General features: G+C 32.2%; 1 protein-coding gene across 1 annotated transcript in view; it reads left to right on the forward strand.

Moving 5' to 3' along the window:
- The window catches only part of LOC125848991 (RING-H2 finger protein ATL3-like), a 169519-nt gene that overhangs the window by 141498 nt on the left and 15347 nt on the right, over positions 1 to 12674 (forward strand). The window lies entirely within an intron of this gene.

Genomic DNA, 12674 nt, shown 5'->3' on the forward strand with positions numbered 1-12674 from the left:
GGGGGGGGGGGGGGGGGGGGTCGAATCAAAACATACACTTTCAAGACGCGTAAATATGACCTCTCCTCGTGTATCACACTAAAGATATATTGAGTCTACTGATTTGTCAAGTAAAAAATTTATATATTTTATATAAAGGAGAATTGGGTAAAGACGCATGAACGCGACCTCGACACTTATTAGTTCTCTTTCTGTAGTTGTTGTGGACGAATGCTGTGATTTGGAGTGGTGAACTAACCAAAGAAACGTGAGTGTGAGGATTTTGTGAGGTGTTGAGTGTGTATTCGTGTGAGGGTAAAAGATCTTGTGTGTGTGTGGTGTGAGGAATAGTGTGAGTGTGTAGAATTCTAGTGGTGAAGGACAAAAAAAAGAAAAAAATGTGAGTGGTGAGTACTGTCTTGGTGAGAATTTTGTAGGTAAGGTAAATGTTTAACAGGAAATGAATAAAATGGAATCATTGATAAATCACAGAGGATTATTGGATCTCTCTAGATTTTTTATTTTATTTTTATAATAATTAATAATAAAATATTAGACATAAGAAAATCAAAGAACATATGTTTTTGTAAAAAAAAATTCTTGAAACACGAGAAAGAAAAATATCATCTAAAAATGATTATATACTTTTTTGCGGTTTATTGAGAGGGTGGAGTGAGTGTATGTATATGTGCAAGTCATGAATGTCTTGGTGAGAATATTGGAGGTAAGACAAAAGTTTGTTACGAAATTAATAAGATGAAATCCTTGATAAATGATAAAAGATTAACGACTCTCTCTAAATTTATCTTTTTATAATAATTAATAATAATATGCTAACGAAATATTAGATGTGAGAAAATCAAAGAGCATATATTTTTGTAACTTTTTCTTGAAAATTGAAAACAAACAATGTTATCTAAAAATGACTATATTTTTTGTGGTTTTTGGAGAGGGAAAATGTGAGTGTATGCAAGTGAGTGTCTTGCTGAGAATATTGTAGGTTAGTCAAAAATTTATCACGAAATGAATTAGATGAAATCTTTGATAAGTGACAAAAGATAATTGATTCTCTTTAGATTTTATCTTTTTATAATAATAAAATATCAACTACATACATATTTTTCGTAATTTTTTTTCCTTGAATCGGAAACAATGCAAAAATGTAATCTAAAAATGACTATATATTTTTTTTTTATGGTTTTTGGAGAGGAAAAATGTGAGTGTATGTATGTGTGCAAGGTGAGTGTCTTGGTGAGAATATTGTAAGACAAAAGTTTGTCACATCATGGATAAGATGAGATCTTTGTCAATTGGCAAAAAATCATTGATTCTCTCTTAATTTTATCTTTTTAAAATAATAAAATATTAATTATATAAAAAATTCAGATTTATTTGTCAATCTTATTTTGTGCTTATTTTCTCCATAATTATTAGTTAGTTATTTTAAACATTATAATGTTGAACTTGTCAAATAAATATGTGATCCAATTATTGTTTAGTTGTTTCAAATAGGTGATATTTATAACTATAAATTAGAATGTCATATAAATTGCTAAAAACTAAATTATAAGATTAATAACAATATTTACTCATAATTAAGAATATATTAACAAAGAATATAATATTTATTTAGATTATATAAAATATGATATATATAAATCAATGCGTATCACACATGGTGGAGGCCATATACAAGTATCCCCATCCTTTTTATCCTTTAAATAGGAGGATCCTCCGTGAAATGATCACCATAACTGCTGCCCTTTTTAATTTTTTTTTATTAATAATAAGGTTTGTATTTTTTTTAATGAATTAAAAAATATTATGTAATATAATGACGTGTAAGAATTTAAAAAATTTATATCAAGAACACGAAACATAATAAAAAGAAAATTAAAACTTTTAATTCTAGGATAGGATATCGTCAAATATTGAGAAAATGATCTAAATGATCTATAATGTATAAATTGGCCGAAGTTAAGTTGTTTTAGTCCTTGATATATACCACTTAATAAATATAGTTTTAAGTAAAATATGATCATTTTGATTCTTAACAAATAACAATTCACCACATGTACATTAAGGATTATTTTGATCATTTTCTCTCAAATATTCTAAAATAGCCCAATTGTGGACCTCAAGCATTTTGATACTACAAGGACGGCATTTCATTTTACATATTTAGTCAATCTGAATATATATTTATTAATTAATTTACAATCTTCTAATAAAAAGTGAGATTTCTATTCCATACTCTACATATATGATTTATTTTTTTAACAATATACTGAATAATTTACAAAATATTGCTTAATTAGCATAAAAAAAAAAATTAAAAAAATTAGAGGTTCCGTCTTCTATTACCTACTAGACACAAGTGCTAGCACGAGCCTAATATCTTAGTATTTTTTTATTTTAAATTATGTGATTATAGGTAGAATTTAGAAAATTAATAAAATTTTAATATGATATTTAGATATTTAAGTTGTTAATTACTTTTTGTTTGCACAAATTTAGTGTGAAGAGGTTCTTTAAGATGTTCATAATTAAAGTATTTTTCATCATCAATCATTAATTTTTTATTCAAAGTAGTTACAAGATATAAACAAATATTACTGACATTCAAAATAATAAAGCAATAACTAAATAATATGAATTTAAAACTAAAAGTCATAGCTAAAATGGATTTCAAATTTCGAAAATATGATACACTAATTAAATTAAAGTAGAACAAAAGAAACAGGCTGAAGCAGGCACATCGACAGAGATGTACCTGCTTCAACGTGAAGACTTGAATTTAAAACTCAAAGTCATTACTAAAACGGATTCCATAATTTCAAAAAAATTATACAGTAATTAAATTAAAATAGAATTAAAAAAATGAATATTTTTTTCCAAAACACGTTGAAGCAGGTATGTCGACGGACGTGCCTGCTTCAACGCGAACTCTCTCTCAACTATTCTCACCTTTCATTCGTCTATATTTACTTTTAATATATCTTAAGCACAACTATTTACTATTATGGAGCATAGATATGAGACTCCTGAGCTTCTCGGGTACTATATATATGTCTTTTCACAAAATTATATGAACTTATTTCTGTATCTTGTACTATTATTTGTCTCATATATGTTAGCGATACTCTTTCAAATGGATTTAAATTATATATGATTTTTTTCATTTTCATGAATAAAAATAGGTTAATATATATAAATGACTATATTGTATATATTATTCATTGAGTTAGTTTATTGTTTGATTTTAGTAGTATATTGAGGTGTCATGGGTCTTGTTTCATCATCTATCTTGGGTATACGTGCAAGGTGAGTGTCTTGCTAAGAATATTGTAGGTAAAACAACATTTTGTCACAAAATGAATAATGGAATCATTAATACATGACAGAGGATTATTGACTCTATCTAGATTTTATCTTTTTATAATAATTAATAATAAAATGCTAACTAAATATTAGATATAATAAAATCAAAGAACATATCTTTTGTAATTATTTTTCTTGAAATCCAAAACAAAAATGTTATCTAAAAATGAGTATATAGTTTTTGTGGTTTTTGGAGAGGAAAAGTGAGAGTGGAGTGAGTGTAATACGGTCTTGGACACTTAACCAAGCTCTTGATGAGCAATATCCACCTTCAGTCCTTCACCTTATTCTGCTCTCCTTAGCCTTCGACTTGGGCATAGTAAAGTAAGGGGTCAGTGAGATCGACCTCGATCAGTACAGTTAGATAGTTAGAGTTAGTAGTTTCTTCAATAATTCTAAAAAGAGGAATTGCTCTTAGAGTTAAAGAGCGAATGGAATAAACGAGTTCAATAAGCTGGATAAGAAGTGTAGTATACGAAGCAATCACTAGAGCGAAGGGGTGTAATAGGCAGAAAACAACGCAAGTCATGAGTGTCTTGGTGAGAATATTGTAGGTAAGACAAAAGTTTATCATGAAATGAATAAGATGGAATCATTAATAAATGACTGAGGATTATTGACTCTCTCTAGATTTTTTCTTTTATAATAATTAATAATAAAATATTACATATAAGAAAATCAAAGTACATATTTCTTGCAAATTTTTTCTTGAAAATTGAAACAAAAATGTTATCTAAAAATGAGAATATATTTTTTGTGGTTTTTTGGAGAGGAATAACAAGAGTGGAGTGAGTGTATATAATGTGTGCAAGTCATGAGTGTTTGGTGAGAATATTGTAGGTTAAACAAAAGTTTGTCACGAAATGAATAAAATGAAATCTTTGATATGTGACAAAAGATTATTGACTCAGTAGATTTTATCTTTTTATAATAATTAATAATAAATTACTGACTATATATTAGATATAAAAAAGTCAAAGAACATATTTTTCGTAATTTTTTTCCTTGAAAATCGAAACCAAAAATATTATCTAAAAATGATTATATATATATATATATATATTTTTTTTTTTTTTTTTTGTGGTTTTTGGAGAGGAAAAATGTGAGTGTAATGAGTGTATGTATGTGTGCAACTGTTGGGAAAGATAAGACACTAACAAGAATGTCAGACAGGATAGCAGCGGAATAATACCCAAATCTAAACTTTCTCTTTCAATTTGAATCAAGAGAAGACAAACCAAATCAAGCAATACGAAGAATGGACAGCAAGTATATCAATCAAACTAAAGCAACAAGATAAGAATAACCCAATCACACAAGACACAACGATTTACGTGGAAAACCCTTCGACGTGAAGAGTAAAAAAACCACAAGACCAAAAGCTCCACTATAAACACCAAGAGTTACAAAATTGTTCTCCAAAATTGGCCACAAAACAAGTGCCAAACAACGAGCAACAACACCAAAACTAGAGAATTAAAGAAGAGATTTCACCCAAAAACGCGCTACTGTTCACGCCCCAAAATCAGAAGCTACAGACCTTCAAATCCGATCTCCACCGTTGAATTGCAAGAACCAAATGCTTAGAACTCCCAGTTAAAATTTGAGCACGATCCAACGGTTAACGAAGTAGAAAACTCTGTGTGAAGCGGACTGCCTGAGCAGAAAATTTCCAGAAGCAAAAAGGGGATTTTTTTCTTTTTCTCTCAATCTCTAAAACAAAACTCTCTTGATTTTTCTCTCTTGTGTTTCTGAAAATAAGACCAAATAAGCCTTATATATGTCACATAATATTTTGGGTTATGGGCTAAAGTGGGCAAGTCCTAATAAGACTTTTATTTATCCACATAGGAAGGGAAAAAAGATCCTAAACCCAACAATTCTCCCCCTCACAACTATGTGGAGGAGACCGCCATCCCAGCGATCATGCAACAATTCTCAAACTTCCCTCTTGGCAAAGCTTTAGTCATTATGTCAAAACCATTATCATTGGTATGGATCTTTTCAAGTTCAAGCAACTTAGAATCCAATACATCTCGAATCCAATGATACCTCACATCAATGTGTTTAGACCGACCATGAAATGTAGAATTCTTGCCAAGATGAATAGCACTTTGACTGTCGCAATAAAGCACATACCTTTCTTGAGCACAACCAAGTTCCCCCAAAAATCTCTTTATCCAGATCAACTCTTTGCAAGATTCAATAGCAGCAATAAGCTCGGTCTCTGTAATAGATAAAGCAACACATTTTTGCAACCTAGATTGCCAAGACACAACTCCCCCTGCAAAAGTAATCAAGTAGCCTGAAGTAGACTTACAAGTATCAACATCACCAACCATGTCTGAATCAGTGTAACCACAAAGAATAGGCTTTCCTGTACCAAAACACAAACTCAAACTAGAAGTGCCACAAAGATATCTCATAATCCACTTAACAACATTCCAATGCTCTCTTCCCGAATTAGAAAGAAAACGACTAACAATACTAATAGCATGAGCAATATCTGGTCTTGTACACACCATTGCATACATCAAACTACCAACAACTGAAGCATAAGGAACTTTCTTCATATCTTCCTTCTCACTATCACTGGAAGGACAATGTCTAGTACTCAATTTGAAGTGCATAGCTAAAGGTGTATTGACAACCTTAGCTTTGTCTATGCTGAATCTACGAAGTACTTTCTGAATATACTTCTCTTGTGACAACCATAACTTCTTGGCATCTTTATCACGGACAATCTGCATGCCAAGAATCTGTCTTGCTGGTCCCAAGTATTTCATAGCAAAAGACTTATTCAACTCTTGCTTCAACTCTTTAATCTTGCAAGCATTATAACCAACAACAAACATGTCATCAACATAAAGCAAAACGATAATAAAGTCACCATCAGAGAATTTTTGCATAAAAACACAATGGCCTGAAGAAGTCTTCTTGAAGCCCTGCTGACTCATAAAAGAACCAAACTTCCTGTACCATTGCCTGGGAGCTTGTTTTAAACCATACAAGCTCTTCTTCAATTTGCAAACATACTTCTCTTTTCCCTTGACTTCAAAGCCTTCCGGCTTCTCCATATAAATTTCTTCATCCAAGTCACCATGGAGAAAAGCAGTTTTAACATCCATCTGTTCAACCTCTAAGTCCAGACTTGCAACCAAGCCTAGAACCACACGAATGGATGACATCTTCACAACTGGAGAGAATATCTCATCAAAATCAATCCCTTTTTTCTGGCTAAAACCCTTCACAACTAATCTACCCTTGTACCGTGGAACTGGGTTACCATCTTCATGTTTCACCCGGAAAACTCACATGTTTTTCAAAGCTTTTCGATCTTTAGGTAACATAACCAAATCGAAGGTATGATTATCATGTAGAGATTGCATTTCATCCTTCATAGCATCAAACCATTTTTCTTTTTCTTCACTTTCCATGACCTCATCAAGACTCTCTAGTTCTCCCCCATCAGTCAAGAGTACATATTCATTGAAAGAATAACGAGATGAAAGTATTTTCTCTCTAGTAGATCTTCTGAGAGAACTCTCTGGAGCATCAATAATAGTTGGTTGCAGACCAACCACATCGTCTTGCACTGGAGCATCAGCGGCATACTGGTCATTCTGAATATGATCACCATCTTCAATATCAACTTGATTTTCATGAAGATTTTCATCTGGTGGAATAGTCAAAGGCACTGGATCAACATCAACTAGGCTGTCACTACTCTGAGAATCAACTTTGTCAAGATCTTCAATTGTTTGGTCTTCAAAGAACACAACATCACGACTTCTAACAAGTTTCTTCTCAACTGGATGAAAGAAACGATAATCAAATTCATCTTGACCATAACCAACAAAGATACATTGCATAGTTTTAACATCTAACTTTGACCTTTCATCCTTAGGAATATGCACAAAGGCTTTACACCCAAAAACTTTAAGATGATCATAAGAAACATTTTTACCAGACCAAACTCTGTTAGAGACATCACCATTCAAAGTAACAGTAGGAGATAAATTGATAACATATGCAGCAGTATTAAGTGTTTCTGCCCAAAAGGAATCTGGCAGCTTAGCATCTGAAAGCATACATCTAACTCTCTCAACAAGAGTTCTATTCATCCTTTCCGTCAAACCATTTAGTTGAGGAGTCTTTGGAGGAGTTTTCTGATGCCGAATACCCTGCTCTCTGCAATATCTATCAAAGGGGCCAATATACTCACCACCATTATTAGAACGAATGCATTTCAATTTCTTCCATGTTTGTCTCTCAACCAAGGCTTGAAAACTCTTGAACACATCAAATACCTGATCCTTGGACTTTAAAGAGAATACCCAGAGTTTGCATGAATAATCATCAATAAAAGTCACAAAATAAAGTGCACCATTATGAGACCTTACCTTAAAAGGACCACACAAATCAGAATGTACCAACTCCAGCAAATCAAGCTTTCTTGAAGGCAGATGACTCTGAAAAGAAACTCTCTTCTATTTACCTGCTAAGCAGTGAATACACTTGTTCAACTTTGCTTGTTTCACTCCAGAAAGCAAATTTTTCTTAGCCAAATTGTTCATCCCCTTCTCGCTCATATGACTCATTCTTCTATGTCATAACAATGATGAAGTATCATTCTCCACCAAATTTGCTGAGCCTCTAAAAGTGGAGCCCTGAAAAACATACAAGTTAGACAACTTATCACCACGGGCTACAATCATCGAACCTTTAGTAAGCTTCCATTGGCCAGCACCAAGGGTATTAACATAACCTTTATCATCAAGGTATCTGTTGACACCCAATTTTGACCGACCTTTAATCTTTTTTGAATGCTATTCGATTAAATACGTGTTTTTAAAAAATATATTTCGAGTTTAAAATTTTAATTGATTTTGTCTAAAAATTGTACATTTTAGTATGCGTGCTTTATAAAATTATCGTAAATATTATTAAAATATTTTTTTTTAAAAAAAAATTATTAGTAAAACTCGAAATAATTATTTTACTCAAATGTTTTAAATTTAAGTGATTTTAATTTTATAAAATTAAAAAATAATAATAATAATAAATATATTATGACATTTGTAGTATTATAATTGAATAGCATTTCTTAAAATTTCCTCAAAATCATTTAACTTGTAGCCTATTATTCCAATTCCTTTCAATTCTAGGCACTACAATTCAAATTGTCATTTCAATTATAGCCTTTGTTCATTTAAATTCTAGCCTATTCTTATTCCAATTTCAGATTTCAAGTGGTTTAATCTCATCCGTTCATCATTTAAATAAAATCCTGATCGAATCCTAGCCACTCATCTAAGTTAATCACACGGTCCGGATTCGTCCAACCTTTTCTTTCCTTTTAATCTACCAAAAACCTAAAGAAAACATGGGGATGCTCCTCCTCTTTTCCCTTGAAAATCAGATCCGCCTCCCCTCTCTCTCCTTGCCATTTTTTCCGGCGAAAGCCAGCAGAGGAGAGGATGCTTTCTCCCTCTTTTCTCCTTTCTAAGCGAGACCACCACGAGGCATTGAGCACCGGCGAAACCCCTTCGCCTTCTCCCCTCTCGCTGGCAAAGACGAGCAGGCAGCAGCTCCGCTGCTCTGCCTCTCCAGCGCTGCTTCTGCTGGACAGCAGCTCCGCTGCTCTTTCTCTCCAGCACTGCTGCTGCTGCTGGACAGCAGCTCCGGCCAGCAGCTCGGTGAAATGGCAGCAGCTGCACGGAGACAGCAGCCAGGCAGCAACAGCAGCGAACGCCGGCGCTTCCAGCTGGTGAAACCTTTTCTCTTGCCGGCGTGGACGAGCGACAACAACCAGCGAACAAGCGAGCTCCGACGAAGTATTTTTTTCGAAAGTTTCAAGCGGGTTAAAAGACGGATCTTTAACAGATCCGTCCGGGTACATGTCTCCTAAATTATTATTTCATCTTTTAATAACTTTGTGCTTCTTCTACAAGTTGAATTTCTATTTTTCTGATATATAAATTTTATGCATGCTACCTTGATTGCAAACTGAGCTACTATTTGTTATCTTCTCTGTGATTTTCCGATTTTAGAATTTATGTATTGATAAAATATTTCATTTTTTTTACTTGGAATGTCAATATACCTCTATGTTACCTATTTCTCTATAGATAGTAGTATATCCTAGGTTTCAATGTTATTGGGGTTGCTAGTTTTGATAAGCTGGAGTGATAGCTGATGTCCTTAATTGATTGTTCCCTTAGCTAAATAGAGCTATTTGTTTACTGATCATGCTGTAATTTTGTCCGGCTTCAAACTTTTAAAACGGGATTCATGATTTGTAACTTGCCCTTAATTTATTTCGTATTGTATTTAGTTTGTTGTTTGCATATGGCAAAATGTGAGAAGCTGTATAATTGGAATTTGATTGAGTTGTGTAATATCGTCCTTAAATAATTGTTCCTTATTTATGTGTAAAAAAGGATTGTTAATTGATTTTATTTAGTAAAAATATTGAGGAGTAAAGAATCATTTTGCTGATTTAGTTCTTAGTTTAAGAAAATAAAATATATTTCTCCTTCCAATTTTACATTGATGATTTGCTGGTTATTTCCGATTGATACTTCCTTACCTTATTTAAATTGTGCAAATTGTTACCTGCCTTATTTGAATGGGACTGATTTCGTGCTCTCTTATTTTAGGGAAAATATATTAATTGATCCCTTCAATTTATTCCTTTCCTTATATTTTAGGCCCCTCTTCTACTATATAAATTAGACTCTTCCCTCATTCACACATTACTCTCATATCCGGACATTCTAACTTTTACAATCACTTCTAGACATTCACACATTGCTCCCACATGGCTCACTTTTGAATACTTTAAAAATATATTGCTCTCTACTTAAAAGAATTAAGATTCCGGTAAAACTTCTAAGTGCTTCTCTATCCGATTTTGCTGTGTTCGGGTCTAGTATCTGATTAAGTTTTATCTTCATTGCTGATAAATAATTCTGCATAATTGGTTAGTTTCCTTCCACTAGTTTAAATTCTGCATTGTTCATATTTTTATGTATGCTTGAAATAATAGCGGAAGCATCCGGTTTTCGTTCCCTTATCCCTTTCTTTCTCAATGTGTGATTATATATTCTCCACAACTTGTTTGAATTCTTACATGTCCATACGCTACTTGTGTACATGAATTAATTATTATCATGTGTATACCCAGGAGTTTTATCATTTTGCTATATCAAATTGTCTTTTTTTTGTGTTATCATTACTTGCTCCTATTTTTTTCGTTGCATTTTAACAGGGTTGAACTTAAGGTTTGAGATGATTGAAGAGTCGTCTAGAAGAGATTTTCCGGACAAGACTATTGTGTTTAAGTTTATTTTAATGGTGTAGATATGATTTATTTTGTTCTTTTGGCTTGTAAATTTTTATTTTACTCTCCAACTCCTTATATATATATGATATAACTTGGGGGGATCGCCTAAAGGAGGGGAGGGGAATTACGTGCTAACTGTTTTACTTATTTATTTTATTTTATTACGTGTGATTGCTATAGATCTACCTACGTGCAAATTACTTGAAGCATGCAAATATATCATAATGTCTCGTCTAAAATCAACCATTGGCTCATGTAACGTCAACGGGTGTAGCAAGTGCTCCCTATGTGAGAAAGTGTAGTAAATATGTGTTTAGAGATTAGATTCCATGCGTATATGATCTAATGTTGCATAAATTCTGAATCATTGCTCTCTTATTAAACTGTTAGCATGTTAGTTTGTTTTGAGATCTTGTTTAGGATGTAATGACTAATTTTGGTAACGCATTTAAAGGCATATTTTGGAGTATAAAAATCAGCTTTTTTTTAATAAATAATCTAATACGTTACCTACAAAATAAATCACGTCTATATTGGGTTGCATATTAATGTTGGCATGTTAACTCATCTCTCATATATTAAGACTTATAGTTAAATATTTTCTAACATGCAAATTGATTAGTAATAATGCTATAAGAAGTATGAAATACGTGTGACATTCTTATCATTTAGAAACCATGCCTATAGGATTCAATAATTAAGTTAGATATATTAACAAACCTGATAATAATTTCAGTGTTTTTGATAATCTTGTTATATAATAGAATTTATGCCTATAGGATTTCAATTAACATAATTTGCACTTGGGTTAGAAATCATGTTCACAGGTGTTGTCAAATAATTTCCAGCATGTCAAACAACTGAATTACTTTGATATGCACATTTCTCTGCCACCTTTAATATTAGTTGATAACCGTAATCTTTCATTCGTAATAACTTGTTGCTTTGCCACTTAAAATAAAACAGTACTATTTTCTACATGTCTTTAAAATTCGCTACTTTAAGTCTGCTTTCTTAATTAAATCCTGATTGAAATATTTTAGTCTCTATACTAAATAATTGTGTGGCCACCAAAAAAAAAATGATTTCTGCATTATGTTATAGTTTTCTGCCCCGAATAGTTCCTATTTGAATTAAGTAATTTCTGCATTAAAATAAGGTGTTTAGCTATTTAAAATAAGTTAATGTCTTCACCAGTACATTAATTAACAATAATATAATCAAGTTCTGTAACTAATAGATTTTTTTTTATACTAATGAAATGTTTTCCTGCCCTCCTTAAAATCCAAATAATAATTGGTTTTTGTGCATTTATAATGCTTTTCGTCCCTTCCATTTTTATTGTTAATGTATTTGTGCTCACACATGTCGCATGAATCCTTTCACTTTACTTGTGTTTGCCAGTATGTATATTAAATTTAGAGGCCAATATGAGACCCTACATGCTAAATGCTTGTCCAAATTGTTTGACTTGGTGTCTAGGTGGGCCTGTTATGTTTTATTTTAGTCTATACCCACCTTCATAGTAGTCCAATGCCTCTTGGACCTTAAGCGGGGACGATAGGCACCTTGTAGAGACGTAAAGCATGCGGTGGCGGGGTAGGGGTAGTTTAGGCCCTATGGAGATGATGACATCGACTCGGTCTAAATGACAAACTTTGGTTTTGTCTGTCCCTACGAGAAACCGATCGAAATAAAGAAAGTCGAGTGCTGATCCTAAAGTCCTTCAGAGTCTCCCTTTCCTTTATCCCTTTATTTGTTTATAATAATTATATTTACTTGGGGTAGTTTAATAAAAATAAAATTGTTTGCTTACCTATTTGTGTAATTTCTATCTCCTCGCTTATCTCCTTATTGTTTAATATTTATCTGCTGGCTTATCACTTAGTCTTGCATGCTCAATTAATTAATTAAAATAACTAAAGTTTTCTTAATTGTTTAATATTATGTTATCACCTAGTTGCAT

Source organism: Solanum stenotomum, chromosome 12, assembly GCF_019186545.1.
Source record: "Solanum stenotomum isolate F172 chromosome 12, ASM1918654v1, whole genome shotgun sequence".
NCBI lineage: Eukaryota > Viridiplantae > Streptophyta > Magnoliopsida > Solanales > Solanaceae > Solanum > Solanum stenotomum.